Here is a 19262-nt window from a genome sequence, read left to right on the forward strand (position 1 = left end):
CTCTTGTTGCAGAACACGGACTCTAGGTGTGCAGGTTTCATTAGTTGTGGCATGTGGGCTCAGTAGTTGTGTCTCATGGGCTCTAGAGCACAGGCTCAGTAGTTGTGGCACACAGGCTTAGTTGCTCCGTGGCATGTGGGATCTTCCCAGACCAGGGCTCGAACCCATGTCCCCTGTATTGGCAGGTGGATTCTTAACCACTGCACCACCAGGGAAGCCCTGTTCCACAATTTAACTCAATTCTGACACTACCTGAAGTTAATGCAGACCCCACAGGTTAAGGACTCTGTCCCACAAGACTGCCCCCACTTTAGATGCCAATCACAAGTAAAAGTTGTCACCTGGAATTCTAACCAATAAGCTAAATCATGGGTTTCCACAACCCCTTCCTTGGTTTTTCAATAATTTGTTGGAATGGTGCAGAGAACCCAGGAAGACACTAAGTAAACTCACTTAATACTTACTTACCATCACTGTTTTATCATAAAAGGATACAACTTGAGAATGGTCAAATGGAATTGATGCATAGGACAAGATGTGAGAAACAGAAACACACCATGCTTTCTCTGGGTGTGCCACCATACCAACACATGGATATGTTCACCAACTCGGAAGCTCTTCAAATCCCTTTGGTTAGGATTTTTTATGGAGGCTTCAATAGGTAGGCATGATTGATTGAATCATTGGCCATTAGTAATTAACTCAACCTCCAGCCTCTCTCTCCTCCCTGGAGGGGATAAATGGGGGTGGGGATGGGGTTGGACATGCAGCTGTGTTGGAAGTTCCAACCCTATAATCACATGGTTGCTTCCTCTTGCAAACAACACCCTCCTTAGGGGCTTTCCAAAAACTCACCTTATTAACCTTATTAACATAAACTCAGGTGTGGTTGAAAGGTGAATTTTATGAATAACAGAAGACCTTTCACCTTTCTCATTCCAGAGGTTTTGCAGGAACTGGGAACAGAACAAAATATAACAAAAATGCTCCTATCACTTTTAGGATAGGAAATTATAAGAGTTTTAGGAGCTCTGGCCAGAATCTGACAAAGGCCCAAATACGTATTTCTTATTATATCACAGACACATTTCATGTTTTTCTAGAGAATATAATTTGGCAATTCTTAGATGACAGGCTACGAGGTGGAAAATTTCTGAGTAATTGCATGTCAAAGTGTTTTTGTTTTGTTCTTTCATATTAAACCTAGTTTGGCCAAAGATAAAACTCTCAGCTCAAAATTGTTTCCGCAAAAATCTGAAGATATTTTTTCAATTATTCTCATGAATCTAGTATTGCCCAGGACTAGTTGAATACCCCAAACCATTTTTTGTTCCTTTATTAAGTTTTTTTGAAGATTTCTTTTTTTTTGTTTCTTGAGGATTTCTTTTTATTCTTTATATTCCAAAATTCCTCATTGGTGTCTCCCAGTGTAGCTTTTTCTTCACGTTGCTTGTCCTTTCTGCACACCCCTTCAGTCACTGGACATATGCCCTGTCCTGTATTTTTAAATATTATTTTTAAATAATATTTAAATTAAATAAATAATTAATAATTATTAAAATAATAATAAATAATTATTATAAATAAATTTATATAAATTTAATTTATTATTTAATTTATATTATATAATATATATTATATATATTATATATATTATATATATAATATTTATAATTTAAATTTATTTAAATTATATAAATTTAAATAAATTTAAATAAATTTATAAATTATAAATAAATAATAATGATAAATTAATAATAATAAATAATTGAATAATAAATAAATTAATAAATTAAATAAATAATATTTATTTTTAAAAAAATATTTTTTATTTTTAAAAAAACCCTGTATTTTTAGTTTCATTTTGACTCTTCAGTGTACAGATATTGGAAAATTTTATGTTTATTTTCCTTATCTCTTTTTTTTGTTATTTTTTGGGGTTTTCTTGTACTGCAGTTTTCAAAAATTTCTATTCTGAGTGCCTCCAGTTCATTAAGATAAACTTCAGTTGTATCCATTCTGCTGTTCAACCCATTTACTAAATTTTTCATTGCCAAGACCATTGTATATATGAATTTTTTTCATATTTACCTCTTCTGTTTTCATAGCAGCAGTATTCTTGCTGATCTCTCTAAGAATATCAACTGTACTTCTTTTACAGTCTTACTTTTGCTGCTTTATTAGCTCTTTTTCCTCTGGTGTCAGCTCTTCTCTTTGCTGAGTACCTTTGCTGATTTTTGTTGAAGGATGAGGATGGAGGCAGCTGTGGAAAATCCTTCCAAGTGGGATGTATCAGTACTTCTCTCCTGAGTTGGGAATTCATCATTCTCCCTGGGTGTCACCAGCCCTCCAGGGAAGTTTCTGCATCTTGACAATAAGCCTCCACATTCATCTCACCATCCAGGGGACAAATGACTGAGTTGTCACCACTAGGAAAAAATTAGTGGAAGAAGGGATTATCTCCCCAACTGTTTTTCTCATGCTTTCCTCAACCATTCACCATAATGCATATCTTGGGCTTTCTCCTGCTCGTTGTGTCAACTATGTTTGAAATTAGAAGATTCCTAAAAGTTCTCCCATATTTTTTCTCTATATTTCATAAGTATGCACTTTGGACTATAGTTTTCTTCATTAATGTCTTCTATGTCTTAGTAATTTCTCAAAATATCTGCATCACTGATGACATTCTCCTGTTATCCAACAATAAGTATTTAATATTTGTAAAATACATTCATTCTATAATTTCTTGATATTGGGAGTATGAAAGGAGGTTGGTAGATAACCTTAGACACCTTGAACTAAACTATCTGCTTCAAGAGAAGCAAATGAGGAATGAAGAAGTCATGTGCTTTGCTCCGGATCTCAGCACCTATCAGTGACAGTGGGGCTTGAACTTGTATATCTGTGATTTCAAAGCCTGTGTATTTTCCACTGTACTACATGCAGGCATGTCACTGACAATGGAGAGCATTCCTGGGTGCATAAAAATGTGAGTGGGGGGGCTTCCCTGGTGGCGCGGTGGTTGGGAGTCCGCCTGCCGATGGGGGGGGCGCGGGTTCGTGCCCCGGTCCGGGGGGATCCCGCGTGCCGCGGGGCGGCTGGGCCCGTGAGCCATGGCCGCTGGGCCGGCGTGTCCGGAGCCTGTGCTCCGCAGCGGGGGGAGCCGCGGCGGTGGGAGGCCCGCGTACCGCAAAAAAAAAAAAATGTGAGTGGGGTCTCTGTGCTGGCTAGCCAGAGGAACCACAATTGGTGATTAATAGTTAACAGTTGTCGAGCTCGCTTTTGAGAAACGTCTCTTGGAACAGTGGAATAGGCCCAAGGAGGGAGTGCAAAACTGAAGGGGTCAGCTAGGGGTCTGGAGGCAATCTGGTGAGTGAGGGTCAGGGAATTGTCCTAGATGTACAAGGAGAAGGAGATTATGCACACATACACACACATACATATCTTCAGTAAGTTGCTGTGGGACAAACTAATATTAAACCATTAGTAAGCCCTTGCAAATCTCTTTCTAAAGGTCTGAACCACTCAGCCTGTCTAGATGGCCTAGGTGTCAGCCTGGTTTGCCTGTAGAAGCTCTGCTACAGGTGTATCTTCTTGTTTGCCTTTCTTCTCTGCCATACCTCCCCCCACTCTGGCAAACCTGCTCCCTCAACTTGTTCTCTTTACGTATGGACTCACAGCTCAGACATTTTAGTTGACAGCCTGGTTTGCCATGGTCATTGACTTGACGTAGCCCAGGAAGTGTTTATCTGTGAGCTGACCAGCAGACTCTGAAGAGGGTGGCTGTGCTAGCCATTTAGAATATAGTCCTGAAAAGAACAGGAGCAGGTAATGCTGTTGATTCCCAAATTCCCGAACTGCTACCCAGGTCAGTTCATGACAATTACAGAAACCTGGACCAGTTCCCTCCCAGACTCTTCAGTGCAGTCACTATGCAGGGAGAAATGTGATGTCCCATCCACCCACATATTCATGTCCACCAGATCTTTGTCCTCCTGCTTTGTACATGATTTTCTGTCAGTTCAAGATGTGTGAATAAGATTCATTCCCACACCACAAAGTTAAGTTTCTAGACAATCTAGTTTTCTAGACAATCTCAGCTGACACAGGTCTTGAGAAAAAGGACCCCCTTTAGAGTGACCTCTTGTATGAGCACCTCTGACCCATTACCACAAACCCTTTAAGACCAGACCCATCAAAGGTAACATGAAGCAGATCAAGGCAGCTTTCCTTCTGGTTGGTTGTGTGAGAAAAGGTTCAAATTCCTAGTGAGACATTAAGCTCTTTGCCTAGGCTGATAGATAACCTCACCTACCTTGTTAATATGGCTGCTCTCCTAACTCCAAATGCCCTGACGTTCAGGGCCATGCTCAGATATCTCCTCTTCTCAGAATGCCGTGATACCTCCAAGCCATGCAGGTTCTCCCCATGCTTTTACCAGCCAGCTCAGTGTCATACTCATGCATGAAGTCTTCTGGGAACAACACAGCACACACTCACTTGTCTGAATTCCTGCAATATTCACATAATAAAAATGCCTACCATATGTTCACTTGCTGTAAATCTCTGCCATTAAAGGCTGAGCTCCCTGTCAACCACCTTTTTTTTTTTTTTTTTCTGTATGTCCAGCACCAAGCATGGATCTTGAGGAAGAATAGGCTTCAGAGCCTTTTACCTGGATATATGGGTATCCTGATGATGCTGAGAGCACACATGAAGAGCTAGGCAATCATGAGAAAGGTGCGGCCAGCATCAAGGTCAGATACCAAGTCAAGAGACAATGCTGAATTCAAATCTAGGAGATACACAAGCCCAGAGACAAGCAGACAAAGACAGACAAAGGGCACAGTAGTCAGGGAAAATCCCCAAGTGTTCCCTCACCTCGTCACCCCTTAAGCTCTCTAACATACTTAGAGAGCCCACAAAAAAAGTGCCTTGAACCCTGTTGCTGGTTTTTGCTGCCACCACCAAAGCTCCCATTCCTATTTGGTTCACCTCTATGTATTTACACATTACATGCATTACACGAGAAAATGCTGTTAACATGTTCCTCTATCACAGTCTATACTGGCTTAACAGGTGCATACAGCTGGCCTGTCTTCTTGGTTGCTGCAGCTCCATCTCCAAAGCCGGTCTGATTCTCAAGGAAACACTACCACTGCACGCTGCAATTCCTACCACCAAGTGCTGGTCACATTGTTCGTTTCCCTCCAGTTTGAGAGCAAAGTGAGATACTGAATGACTGTGTCTTTTTCATCTTTGCATCTCAAGATCAAGGCATGATGATGTCAAGCCCAATGCTTGGGAAAGTGTCTGGCACATTTTATTGGCACTAAAAAAACTGTCTGTTGGATGGAGAGGTACAGTCTAGAGCAACGGTTATTCTTAAAATATATTTTGAATCTCCTGGTCCACTTTCATGTCCAGAACTGTCTTTAATCAACCCTTTACCTAGGCCCCCCCAACAGGTCGGGGGTTAGCAACTTGCTTCTTTCAGGGCTTCCTGCCCAAACTGGAGATGAGTCCATGGGGAGAACATCCATCCAGAGACAGCAGGGGGAAGAGCCTCAGGGACAGAGATGGCAAGGGAGTGGCCAGAGGAGGCAGGGAAAGCAGAAAGCACAGGGTCCTGGTGTACAAGCAGGAGAGGACTGCCTGGAGGACAGGTGAGCGTTGGCCAATGCAGGAGGACAATAGGTTATCAGTGGGAGACTCTCTGATGTCCTATAAAAAGCAGTTTTGGTAGAAGTCAAAGCTAAGCCCTGCCTGCCAAGGAGTGAGCTGTGACTGGCTGGTGAAAAAGCAAAGCAAGGGGATGAGATTTTCAAGAGCTGAGATAAAGGTAAGGAGAGAATTATGGTACCACCCTGAAGGGGAAACAGGTTGTGTAATGGAGTGAAATGGCAACTCTACCCTCAAGCCTACTGGTGGGCCTTGACCTGAAATGCTGTCCTATTCTGATGTGATTGCTACGTGCCATGTAGGAGGAGATGGGCTTCCCGAAAGGAGTCAGTCCTCTAGGTAAAAGGAAGATCCAATGGGGGGGATCCAGGCATCATTTTATTAAAGGTAGAAGCAGATTGCTTAAGTGAGGAGGGCCAACTAGCTGAATTCCCCCAAAAGATGTTTGGCTGACACAGTGATTTTTAAAATATGAATACCTTTTAGGTAGAATAAGAACATTTCGGATGGGAAGAGGTCTCACTACTATCTATTTTATCAGAGTGTCTGCCTAATTTACATATGTATGTTATTTGCTTGACCAACCTTGAAGGCATTTGAGCTTCTGGCACCTAACCTATAGGGAAATGCAAGTATTGATTAGGTGCTGGAAAGTATCAAATGCCTGAGGGCTTAGGCTAGGGGAGAAAGACAAAACACATGGAAGATATATTCATTCTCTTAGAGCTAGGAGGGAAATACTTGGGCCTGAGAGGAAGTAAAAGACAGGGTCTTCTCTCTGGTCCTGGTCTGGGGAGCAGAGTTGGCAAAGTGACTGCTCTCTTAGCTGCATGCCTTCCAGCCATCCCTGGGGCTTGAGGAGCTCTGAAGAAGGGGTTCCCAAGTTCACCTGGAGGACAGAGATTACTACCAGTATTACAACACATGTGTCAATGTGAAGAAAGGGAGTGTCACTGGGGTTTATATGGTGCTGGTAGCTTACATGCTTTTCAACTACTGGCTTTCTTAACAGGAACTCAAACATGAGCAGCTGGCTACACAAGTGCCCCTGAAGGGGTTGTGTTTGGAGGGCACACTCTGCATTCCTGACCATGACCTCCTTTGCCCAACACCTCTGAATCCTTTCATGTCCTAATTGAGAATTAACACCCAATAAAAAATGACTGGTTGAGAAGAATTTAAGGGCCCTCTCAGTTACTGATGTTTAGATGGTTGATGCAGCCATCAGGAATGGCTCATGACTAGCACATAAGGCTTCTGGGGGCATTTCAGTCCTCAGACTCTGGTGAATAACAGAGCTATGGCCAGCCAGGGCTCTGCCACTAAAGGACATTTGGTCTACTACCCTGCAAACTTGAGCCCAGAGTAGCATAAGTCAGGTGTTTCTGGGGAGTTTCAGGTAGGGTTAGAAGTGTCTGAGCTTAAAGTCATGGAAGCAAAGAGCCTAAGGCAGAGCAGAAGGAGAGTCCATTTTCTAAGTGTGACCTGGGATGCTGGGTTCTGCCGCAGTCCAGCCCAGGCAGTGCTTTCAAAGGGACTTTCCCTTCATGTCACCATCACTCTGCAAAAACGTCCAAGTCTTCCACCCTCCTCCCTGGTGAGGGGCTTGTTCGTTTCATGGCTTTGCAGACTAGAGAGGGCTAACATGGTATGGTCCAACACATGGGGGCTGGGACAAATTAGGGGCTGGGCAGCATCTTCAGATGTGGAAGAGTATGACTCCAGTTTAGACATATGACAGGCAAGGGACTGACCACCCCAAGGGACACTGGGAGGGACAATCCTGCCTCTGGTGTGCACCCCAGACTTTTTCCAGAGGCAGGGGGACAACTTGCACAAAGCATGAGTGCACATTCACACCCCCCAAGGACATTAACCCAAACATTAAAGTAAATGTTTAGAAATCACAATAAACTGGGGAACAGATTCCAGGAAATAGACTCTGAGGTCAGTGGAGGAATGTGCAGCATGCTCTGTGTGGGTAAGCTGGCACTCAGAAGGTGGTGTGTGATTCCCACACTTTGCTACTCCACGAGACTCAGTATCTTCAAGTTCTGGGTTCATGGGCTATAAAATACAGAAATGTCCCAATTGGCACTGAAGGGACTGTGTAGAAGGCAAGGACATAGGAAGGAAATAAATGTCTACTGAACATCTATTTGTGAGGCCCAGGTTAAAAGCCAAGCATTTTATCTTCATATCTATTATCTTACTTAATTACTTTCCTCATTTAGCAGATGAGGAAACTGAGGTTCAGAGCCCTGAAGATTATCCTGTCTTCACCAACTCTGAAAGGGTCAGAGGCAAGGACAGCAGAGGACCTGGATGCTCTGTGCGTCCACGTAGGAGTGCCCTGGCCTCAAGGGTGGTGTGACCAGAGAAGCACACATCCAACAGCCCACAGTCCTCTAGAGCAAAAGGGACACAGTGGACTGTGTGGGTTTGGGAAGCCCCCTGCCGCAAATCAAGTTCTGAGTTAATGGAAAACTTATTAGAGAAATCTTGACTTTCAATAATGAAATTAAAAGCTTATGAAAGTAGTGCAATTGACTGTCCTCAGAATGAATCATAATTTACATTTAATTACAAAGGCAGAACTCAGATTGGGAGCTGTGCCAATTAAGCTACCTGTTTTGCTATATTTGAGGATGTTGCAGCCCCAAAGAATTGGTTTTTTAAAAATGTACATCATCATGGTGTACGTTTAACCAGCACCCAGTATGCTTTTAGTCAACTATTAAACACCTACTGTGTGTGGAAGATAGGATTCCAAAGGAATCCAAGAGAATCACAAGAAACCCTTGACTCCCTCCTTCCAGAATTCTACTGTATTTCTTCAGAGAAATCACAAGGACAAATATAATTGTTACTATATCCTGTGTGCCTGGTACAAATAAATGAATAGTCAGGAAGGAAGGTATTAGCCTAGGTTGGCATTTTCAGGGAGGAGCCATGGAGGGCTTGGGACTTGAGATTAACAGAGTGATTTGTTTAAAATATAAATCCAAGTATGATCCTGTCCCTAGTTAAAGTCCCTCCAATAACTTCATATTCCTTCTAGGTTTGGGCATGACCTTCTCAGCCTGGGGCTCAAAGCTCTCCCTGTATGTAGCACTCTGTCCAGACCCACATTTCATCTCCGTTCACCTGTCAGGCATTGTGTCCCAGCAGTTCCAAACTATTTCAATTTTCTGTCCATACAGACCTTTCCTTATTCTTTCCCTCTGTATGCCCCTCCCCTTTGCTCCCTACTCAAGCCTGGGCATCCGTTACCCCTCAGGAAAGGGTATCAATACATGACCACACGCACATTGCCCCTGCTCAATGCTGCATCATACGCCTCATTCATGCCTCTTCTGTCTCCTCAGAAACACCTTTAACAGTAGGATGTGGCTGAGACATGTCTCCTTAACACCCCCTTCAGATCCAGGCTCTCCAAGGCAGCCCCACATGCCTGCTTAGAATCCATACACTGAGCCTCACTCTCCCAGGGAAGCTCTGCATGGCCACGTGAAGCCTGCTATGTGGGCAGGGAGGCAGGGGGAGGGGGGGCTACTTCTGTGAGGCTCAGCACTTTGCAGACAGCAGCCGGCCCTGCGCATACAGAGCCAGCATTGGGTGCCTTGGGCTCTGGTGCCTGGGATGCTGCCTGGGATGCTGCCTGGGATGATTAGAAGGAACTTGGCCATGTAAAGACCTTGGGTTGGATCCTGTTTCTACCACATAGTAGTCGAGTTACCTGGGACATGACTCGTCCATCGTCCTCAGTCTCCCTTTCCACAAAATGGGAGCAGAAGAATCAACTACCTTCTATCAATGACACGAGCTAAGCCCCGAGTCTCAGGCCCATACTCAGAAAAATGACAGCCCTCATTCTGTCTGGTCGAGGGTCCCCAGATGAACACTGTTGGATGGCCAGAGTCTGTAGCCACAGCTCCGACCCAGGCCATCTCCAGGGCTGACCCTGCCAGGCCCAGGGAGTACGATTTCCTGGGCCTTCTCCTTGAGGCCTCCGTCTGCAACCCCACTTCCCAGAGGGTCTGCCTGGCACCACCTTGTGGCAGAGACGGGAACTGGAGCTTGCTTGCTCTACCCGGTGGTCTGCGTAGCGTGGGGGTGGGGCACCCCTGGAGCTGCCACAAGTCAGATAGTTGTTTTGGACTTTAATCCAGGTTAAATTTGGTCCTAGGCTTCTAAGGATACAAAGACCAATGGCTCCAGCTTTGCAGCACCAGGGCATATTTCTAAGTCAGCCCATGGCTGCGGGCTCAGGGTAGGTTGTACCAGCAGCCTGGGCGTGATGCCCGGGCACCAAGTTGCCAGGCAGGGGAGGCTGCCAGCATTCCAGGTTCTGTCCACCCCATGGATTAAAATCCAGTAGGGATGAGCAATTTCCCCCATCTGTCCAAACCAGCCACTCTAAGCATAAATTACATACTTTCTTTGCTAGTACATTGCTTCAAGGTCTGCAGTGCCTACAGAATGGCTTTGCCAACACAGGTGTGATCTGAGCCAGCAAACCATGCCCGCAGGACAGAGAGACGGCCAAGAGGGAGACGCAGCGAGATGGCGAGTGGGAGACATAGCCCAGAGCTGGATCCCTGGCCCAGGGCCTCTCTTGAACTCTAGACTCCCAGATCCAACCACTGATGGCATCTCGCCCTGTGTGTCCAGAAGGTGACGTGTTCAGCTGACCTCACCAGTGGCCTAGACCTGGGCTCTTCCAGGCCCCCCCGGCTCAGAACATGGCTCACCTGGGACAGGTAACCTGAGCCAGCCCTAGGGCCCCGGAACCAGGCATGAACAGTTGTCACACAGAGTCCCACCCCGCTTTTCCTAATTCCAAAACTCTGAGCTGGTTCAGGGTGACATTGTGTCCAAATCAATATTCTTGTTTCATCAGATGCTGTTTATGCACACGCTTCTGGGAGGGTCCTCCTTCTAGAACCAAAGGAAAAGCCACACTGGAAGGAGCTTCCTCCTTTCTGCCTGATTCCATGTCTCCTGAGCCCAAGGCCTAGAAAGTCAGGGCCATCCTGCATCCCCAGGGCAGCCAGCAGGAGGTGCTGGCCTCTGTGTGTAGGGCCATGGAACAGGAAGATGTGCAGACCTGGTCCCCAGGTGGAGCCACCACCCCAACCTGGCTCCCCACCTGAAAGCCCCCTTGCACTGCACACACACCAGGCTTGGCTCTTGTACTGTGGGAGCCTTGCACACTCCCAGTGATGGTAGCCCTTCTCTTCATCCTCTACCCTCTCTGCACAGTCATTTCTACCCCACCCCCATCCTCTTCTCTCCATCTCACCTACAGTGACTGTAATTCAACGATCTCCTAACTGCCCTCGGGTCTTCCCCCAGCTCTGTGACACTAGGAAACCCCTCACGGACACTAGCTCTACCGGGAATGAGCAGATCTTGTGGGCTAGGGGGTCCCGTGTCAGGCCCACTGCGTTCTTCCCACTCCTTTGCAAGTATTCACTTTACCTGCAAGCCAGGTGCCGTGTGGGAGTAAAAAGGAGAAGGGGATTAAGAGGAAAGGGTTAATTGTCCCTCTCCTGATTCTTTCAGGAGCAGAACCTTCCAATAGCCTCCAGCCAGAAAGTGTCCAATAGCCACCAGCAACCTGCATTTTCAGAGACACATGGCACTCTGTGCCACATGGAGTGTAAGCAGGGTGGACGTGTGCAACTTCCAGAGTGGTCCCTTCAAAGGAAGTTGCTTGCCCTCTGAAAGGAAGGACTTCCCCTTCTCTTGGGCAGGAATGGAAAGGAGGGCAGAGCTTAGACCCTGACAATGACAGAAAGGACCTGGGTGACTTCTCAGAGTGGAGACGCCCACCCTCCTGACCACCTACCAGCGTCCACTTTTATAGGAGAGAAACACAGCCCCTCTGTCTCACTTAGGCCACCAGTATTTGGCCTCTGTTAAAGCTTCTGATGACGAGCTTTGAATCTACTTGAAGAAACAGGATTTACACACAAAAGTTTATTAATTGTGCTGGGTTTCCTCCATCTGCCCCTCCCAAGCAGCTCTCCATCATCCTTCCCTGGGATCTGGTCCCTTGAGGGTGACCTGGACAGACTGCAGCTACAGGCTTCCAGTTTGGCTTGTGGATAGGGGGCCCCAGCAGGAAATCAGAGGGCGAGGGAGAGTGAGCTCTCTGCCTGCAGTGCTGCTTTGTTTACCAGAGTTTCCAGCTCTTACAGGAGGTCCTCTGCAGGTCCAGCTGCCAGTGAGGACCATGATCTTTGCTCAACACAAAATAGTGAGTGATTAGTCATTACTGTGTGTGTTACATCTCAGGGTATTTTGCATTTTATAGTAAAATGTGTAGAGATTAAAGACTTAAGGAAATGTACAACTAAAGGTACAATTCCAGGCACTGAGGTACTTAAACGAGACACTGATAGGGTGGCAGGAGATGGGAGTGTTGTCACCTGTCCCCATAGCCTAATAGTACATAAAAGGGACCCAACAGGAGTCACTACAGGCAGAGGCCCTGGAGTAGCATGCCCTGAAGTATGATCTGAAGGCAAAAAGGGGTCTGTTGTCTAATGAACTTGGGGACACCAGGTATGCTCTCCCTCTTGGGAGACTGTTGATAGGTATATTTTTTTTAATGTATTACAGAGTGGCTTCTTGACCCCTCCTCCCCCCCTCACCTCTACCCTCACTCACGGAGATTCAGCCACAAGGGCCTCCTCAAGCACAGCCAGCACGGTCCCCACCAGGACTCCCGCTAGCTGCCCTCTGCCTTCCATGCTCATCCCAAGATCGCCCCTGGACTCCCTCCCTCACTTCTTTCTCACCTCTGATCATAAGGAGACCCCCTCCCTAATAGGGCACCCCACCTTCTGTCACATTCCCGCCCCTCACCCTGCTTCCTTCTTCATCATTGCAATCAGCACCAATCAACACTTTACACACAGGATACTGTGGAGACTGTGATGCCTTCCACACCAGCGCAATGAAGGGGTCATATGAATATTTTGGTTTCTCAGTGCATATAAAAGTTATGTTTATGCTATACTTCAGTCTATGAAGTGTGCAATAGCATTGTGTCTTAAAAATGTACATATCTTAATTTTTAAAGACTTTATTTCAGGATTGGAGGGAAGATGGCAGAGGAGGAAGACCCTGAGCTCACCTCCACCCACAGGCTCACCAAAATTGCAACTATTTACAGAGAAACTAATGGTGAGAAAGACCAGAGCCTAGCAGAAAAGATCTTCTGCAACTAAAGGTATAAAGGAGGAACTACAAAGAGATGGGTTGGAGGGCCAGAGATGCAGTACAGTCAAGAACAATACCCCAGGGTGGGTGACCCACAAATGGGAGGCTAATTACAACTGCAGAGGTTCTCCCTAAGGAGCAAGGGGTCTGAGTCCCACATCAGGCTCCCCAGCCCCGGGGTCCTGCACTGGGAAGATGAGCCCCTAGAACATTTGGCTTTGAAGGCCAGCAGAGCTTATATTTAGAAGACCCAGAAGGCTGTAGGAAATAGAGACTCCACTCTTAAAGGGCACACACAAAATCTCAGGCGATCATGGATGGAAGCAATAACATGAAAGGAGCCTGGGTCAGACCCACCTTCTGATCTTGGAGAGTCTCCCAGAGGCAGGAGGCAACTGCAGCTCTGCTGAGGACACGGACACTGGCAGCAGCCACTGTTGGGAGCCCCTTCTACCACGTGGACACTGGGGCTGACAAGTGCCATTTTGGAATCCTCCCTCTAGCTTAGTAGCACCAGGACCCAGCCCTGCCCATCAGCCTGTTGGCACCAGTACTAGGACGCCTCAAGCTAAGCAACTTGCTGGGCAGGGACACAGCCCCACCTACCATCAGACAGGCTGCCTTAAAACTCCCAGAGCACACAGCCTCCTTAGGACACAGTCTTGTCCACTAGAGGGCCCAGGACACTGCTCCACACACGAGTGCACATGCATTAGCCCCAGGACCCCAGGACCCAGCCCACCCAGCAGCAGGCAAACACCAGCTCGGAGATACCTTGGACTCTTCAGCCAGTTGCCCAGGGGTCCAGCTCCACTCACCAGCAGGCCAGCACCAGCTTTAGGACATACTGGAATCTGCAACCAGCCATGTCAGCAACCAGCCCCACGTGCCAGCAGGCCAACACTAGATCTGGGAACCCTGGCCCTGCAACCAACCAACACACAAACCAGTTCTTCCCACGAGTGGGCCAGCACTAGCTCCAAGACCACCTGGGATTCCACAGCCAGTTGTGACCTGGCCCCACCAACCAGCAGCAAGCAGCCTCCACACAAGGCAGAGTCTGGCAACCAACTGGACGAGGGCCAGCCTCACCTACCAGACCACCCTCAGTAGTCAGTCCACAACAACAGAAGGGCCCACACAGCCCACATGGGGGGCACCCTAGCAAATAGGACATCTCCTTCAAAAGGCCACTTCTCCAAGGTCAGGAAACATATCCAACCTACCAGACACAGAAATAAAAACAACAAATTAGGCAAAATGAAGTGACAGAGTAACATGTTCCAAATGAAGGAACAAGATAAACTCCAGAAGAAGAGCTAACTGAAGTGGAGAGAGAGACAATCTACTCAATAAAGAGTTCAAGATGATGATTGTAAAGATGATCAAAGAACTCGGGAGAATGGATGAACAGAGTGAGATGTTATAAGCTTTTAACAAAGAGTTTAAAAATATAAAGAAGAACCAAACAGAGATGAAGAATACAGTAACTAAAATAAAAAATGCACTAGAGGGCTTCCCTGGTGGCGCAGTGGTTGAGAGTCCACCTGCCAATGCAGGGGACACAGGTTTGTGCCCCGGTCCAGGAAGATCCCACATGCCACGGAGCGGCTGGGCCCATGAGCCATGGCCACTGAGCCTGCGCATCCAGAGGCTGTGCTCCGCAATGGGAGAGGCCACAACAGTGAGAGGCCTGTGTACCAAAAAAAAAAAAAGCACTAGAAAGAGTCAAGCATAGATTAAATGATATTGAGAAAAGGATCAGCAAGGTGGAAGACAGAGTAGTGGAAATCACTTAAGCTGAACAGGAAAAAAGAGTTTAAAAAATGAGGACAGTTTAAGAGACTTCTAGGACAACATATATACATGAATATTTATGTTACAGGGATCCCAGAAGGAGAAGAGAGAGTGAAAGGAGCAGAAAACATATTTGAAGACATAATCGCTGAAAACTTCCCTAACATGGGGAAGGAAATAGACATCCAGGTCCAAGAATCACAGAGTCCCAAACAGGATTAACCCAAAGAGAAAAACACGAAGACACATTGTAATAAGAATTGCAAAAATTAAAGATAAGGAGAGAATATTAAAAGCAGCAAGGGAAAAAGCAATACCTTATGCACAAGGGAACTCCCCTAGGCTATCAGCTGACTTTTCAGCAGAAATCTATTGGTGTCTTCTGGAAACCCTCCATTGCTCTGAGCTTTATCACAGATTTACAATAGTGGTTTTATCTCCTACTGATAATCAGATGCGGAGCCCTGGTTTGTCTTGCTCTGAGCCTCATTTAAGTTGAGTACCCTGCCTCTTAACCGTGTTGCATCTGCTTTCCATTTTGTACATTTTGCTTTGTTAACAAAATCATGGCAGTAAAACAGGAATTGAGACATTTTGCTTTCTCTCTGTCACCTTCTAATATTACACCATATGCCATCAACAGTTGGACTCTGTCAAAAACACTTTTTAAATCCTTTTTTAAAATATTCATAACATACTTTTCATTTATGAAATTCTTCTGATCTTTCACCTTCCTTAGAATCTTATTCCAGATTTGTGTCATGCTTGGGCATTTTATTATACTAATTCCTCTTTAGTACACATGAATCAATCTCAGAATAGCCTCCTTCTACAGCTCCTTCAACATGTCCTTTCTTGACTTCTCTTCCTCATCCAGACCCCTGAGCTAAGAGTAACCCAGGGCTTAAACCTTGAACCTTGTTCCTTCTTTATCCACACTGTCTCCCTAAAGTGTTTGCATCCGTTCCAATGACTTTTAATATCAAATATATTCTGACAACTCCACAATCTATTTATCTACTCATGGTCTCACTCTTTACCACAAAATGTATTTATCAAACTGCATACTTGACCTCTCCATTTGGATTCTAACAAATGACCCAAGCCCTTCCCACAACAGCACCTGACCTCCCTGTCTTCCACTTTTAGTAAATGATACCCACAATCAACCAGTAGCTCAAGACAAAATCCTAGAGTCAATCTTGTGACCACTTTCCCTGTAGCTCAAGACAAAATCCTAGAGTCAATCTTGTGACCACTTTCCCTTGTGTCATACATCCAATTCACCAAAAAATCCTGTCACTTCCACCTTCAAAAAGATATATGAAGTCCAATATTCTTTTCACCTTGTACCTTACCTTGACAAACGTGATGTCATCCTACATGGCCTCCCTACTTATACTTTTGCCCTATAATCTGTTCTCCACATGGGAAGATTTTTTTTTTTCCAAATTTTTCCTCAGACACCTGATGGACCTTCTCTGTCTGCCTCTCCATCTCATGGAACTCTTCCAGTCATAGTGGGTTGCTTTGCTCTCTGCCCAGAATATTCTTTCCAGTATAGTTCATCTTCCTCATTTCATTCAAATCACAGCTCAAAAGTCATGTCCTCAGAGACAGCTAAAATCTCAAGGCCTATCTACGCCCTTATTATATAATTACATTATATATCATTTGTTTACCTGTTTACCTCTCCCACCACTAGAAAGTAAGCTACCTGAGGGCAGGGGCTTTGCTGTTTCCAGGTCTTTGGGTCCCAGAGTCCAGAGCAGTACCTGCATGGAGTATACCCTCCTTAAACATTTGTTGATTCAGCAGATGACTTCAATACAACTCCTGAATCTCTCCACTGCAGACTTTGCAGAGAGCTGGGTATGCAAAGGAAGAGAGCAGGGGAGACTTTGGCCAGGATGCTGGCCTACCTTTTGAGTGGGTCCTGAGCATCTTTGAGGGCTGACTGTACTTGGGCCTTGGCAGTGATGGGAAAGGAAAATAAAAACATAACCGTGAAATCAAACACAGTAGGTGTTTGGGCATGAACAGGTCTCAAGGGATACCAAAGGCAATACTGTCCACCTAGGAATGCTGCCTGGTTAGAAAAATCCTGGACCTACAAATCATTAATGCAGTCAGGTGTAACCCCTATAAGGAGAATATGGCTCCCTGGTCAACTGTCCCCATTTGAAGGAAGATTTGCTTTGACCTTTGATAGTGCTTCTTATGGGGGTCAGATGAGAACTGACTAGAAAACCACTACCTCATAAACATGCTCACAGAAACCCCGAGTAGCAGCTTCCTTAACACACTTGCATATTCAACCTGAAAACTTATTAGCATTATAGTGACAGATCAATGTGTCACATAGCTCCCAGAGCTTGGGAGATGCTAGATGACCAGGCCAGGCCATTTCCATCATAGGAATTACCTTTGACAAGTCCCCAAAGCACAGCCTGTCTTCTGTTCTATGTAGGGCCAGGCCCAGGGATGGAAACCCTTGTCTTTGAAAATCACTGCTTGTAGTATATGAGACTGATGGCAACCATGTGGATGATGGATTGAAAAGAAAACCGAAAGTCTGTCTGCCATCTATCTTTTCCAAATATTCAGGGATTCTACATGATATTATGGAAGAAACACAGAACATTAGATTGGTGGTAACTTTGGAAGCAACAGCAGGTATAGGAGACCCCTCTACAACACCTCTGTCAACACCCAGCCTCAGCTTCAATATCCTCAGGAAGGTGAGTCACAACCTCTTGAAGTGGCAACTTCAAGGTTGACTTCCGAGGTTGTATTCCACAGGTGAGCTATATATTAGTACCTGCCACACTTTCCCAGCATTGCTGAGAGATAAGTGTTGGAGAGTCAGATGTCTTGGGTGGGACTGCCGGCAACACCCCACAAGGCCCAGATGACTCCTACAGTATAGATACCCTCCTGTGTCCATCCCCACTCCTCTGCTGTCCAGTAGGGTCCTCCCTGTTCTCTCACCCAGACGACTGAAGTGGCCTCTATTCCTTGATCTCCTGGCCTCTGTTATTTCACTACTAACCCATTGTTCAGCCTAGCACTCTTTGCTTTTTGTTCTTTAATTATTTTTAATTTTTATCAAGATTATGCATACAGAACTTTTAAAAAGTACCACAACAAGCCTCTCCACTCCCCCTATTTTCCTCCTCCAGTAGAAATGAAAACAAAACCCTGAGGAGCAGAACCTGAAATCATATGAATGTGGTTATAACAGGGTTGGTCATTGGCCTTCTAACCTCCAAATACCCAGCTGGCGGGCTGCACGCAACAGTGGAGGGTATTTCATTCACCTTTCAACAACGTGGCCCCTCCCACTTTACATACAAGACTGATTATTTTTTAGACACAGCTTACTGTAGTATCAGTGATTGGGTTCTATTTTACTTTATGATATTTTTGTACTTAGCTCTGTATGACTAATTGCCATGCTCACATTGCTATTTCTTGAGTTTTCCATCTGGCTATCATCAATTGACTGCTCATAATGGAAGATGAGATTCATTGTTCCCAAGCTCCACCCTACACATGTTGACTTCCCATCCTTGACTTGGTCCAATTTCATTCCCTTATAATTTTAGTTAGCACAGTATTTGATCTTCATATCATTATCACTGGCTAAATGCTCTTCACAGCTGAGCCATGCGGTATACTATGATTACCTTTTGTTTCCTGGACAATACTTTGCTTTCCCTGAAGTTAATAATTACTTTGTTGTTCCATTTACTTTGTTTTATTTGCACTCTTGCCCTGTTATAAATATCCTCTCAGTGTATCATCATGAAGAATCTCTACTGGAGCTTTCTTTCTGTTTGGTAGCTTCTTTTTTATCTTATTTTTGTTTTAACTTTTTACTATGGAAATTTTCAAATGTACACAAAACTCCACATATCCACATTTTTGCTGAAATATTTTAAAGGTAATCCCAGACATCATATCATTTCATCTAAAAATGCTTTAATTTGTATCTCTAACTTATAGGTACTTTTAAACAATATAACTATCATGCTATTATCAAACCTATTAAATTAATAATTCCTTGGAGCTTCCCTGGTGGCGCAGTGGTTAAGAATCTGCCTGCCAATGCAGGGGACACGGGTTCGAGCCCTGGTCCAGGAAGATCCCACATGCCACAGAGCAACTAAGCCCATGTGCCACAACTACTGAGCCTGCACTCTAGAGCCCACGCACCACAACTATGGAAGCCCACGCACCCTAGAGCCCGTGCTCCACAACAAGAGAAGCCACCACAATGAGAAGCCCACACACCCGCAATGAAGACTAGCCCCCACTCGCTGCAACTAGAGAAAGCCTGCACACAGCAACAAAGACCCAACGCAGCCAAAACTAAATAAATAAATTAAAATAAATAAATTTTTAAAAAGCATACATTATAAAAATAATTCCTTAATAATCATCTGATTAACCAGCATATATCCAAATTTTATGATCGTCCCCAACATATCTTTCAAGCTGGTTGGTTGAAATAGAATCCAAATGAGACCCAAGCATCGAATCTCCTT

Source organism: Lipotes vexillifer, unplaced genomic scaffold (assembly GCF_000442215.2).
Source record: "Lipotes vexillifer unplaced genomic scaffold, Lipotes_vexillifer_v1.1 scaffold158, whole genome shotgun sequence".
Taxonomy (NCBI): domain Eukaryota; kingdom Metazoa; phylum Chordata; class Mammalia; order Artiodactyla; family Lipotidae; genus Lipotes; species Lipotes vexillifer.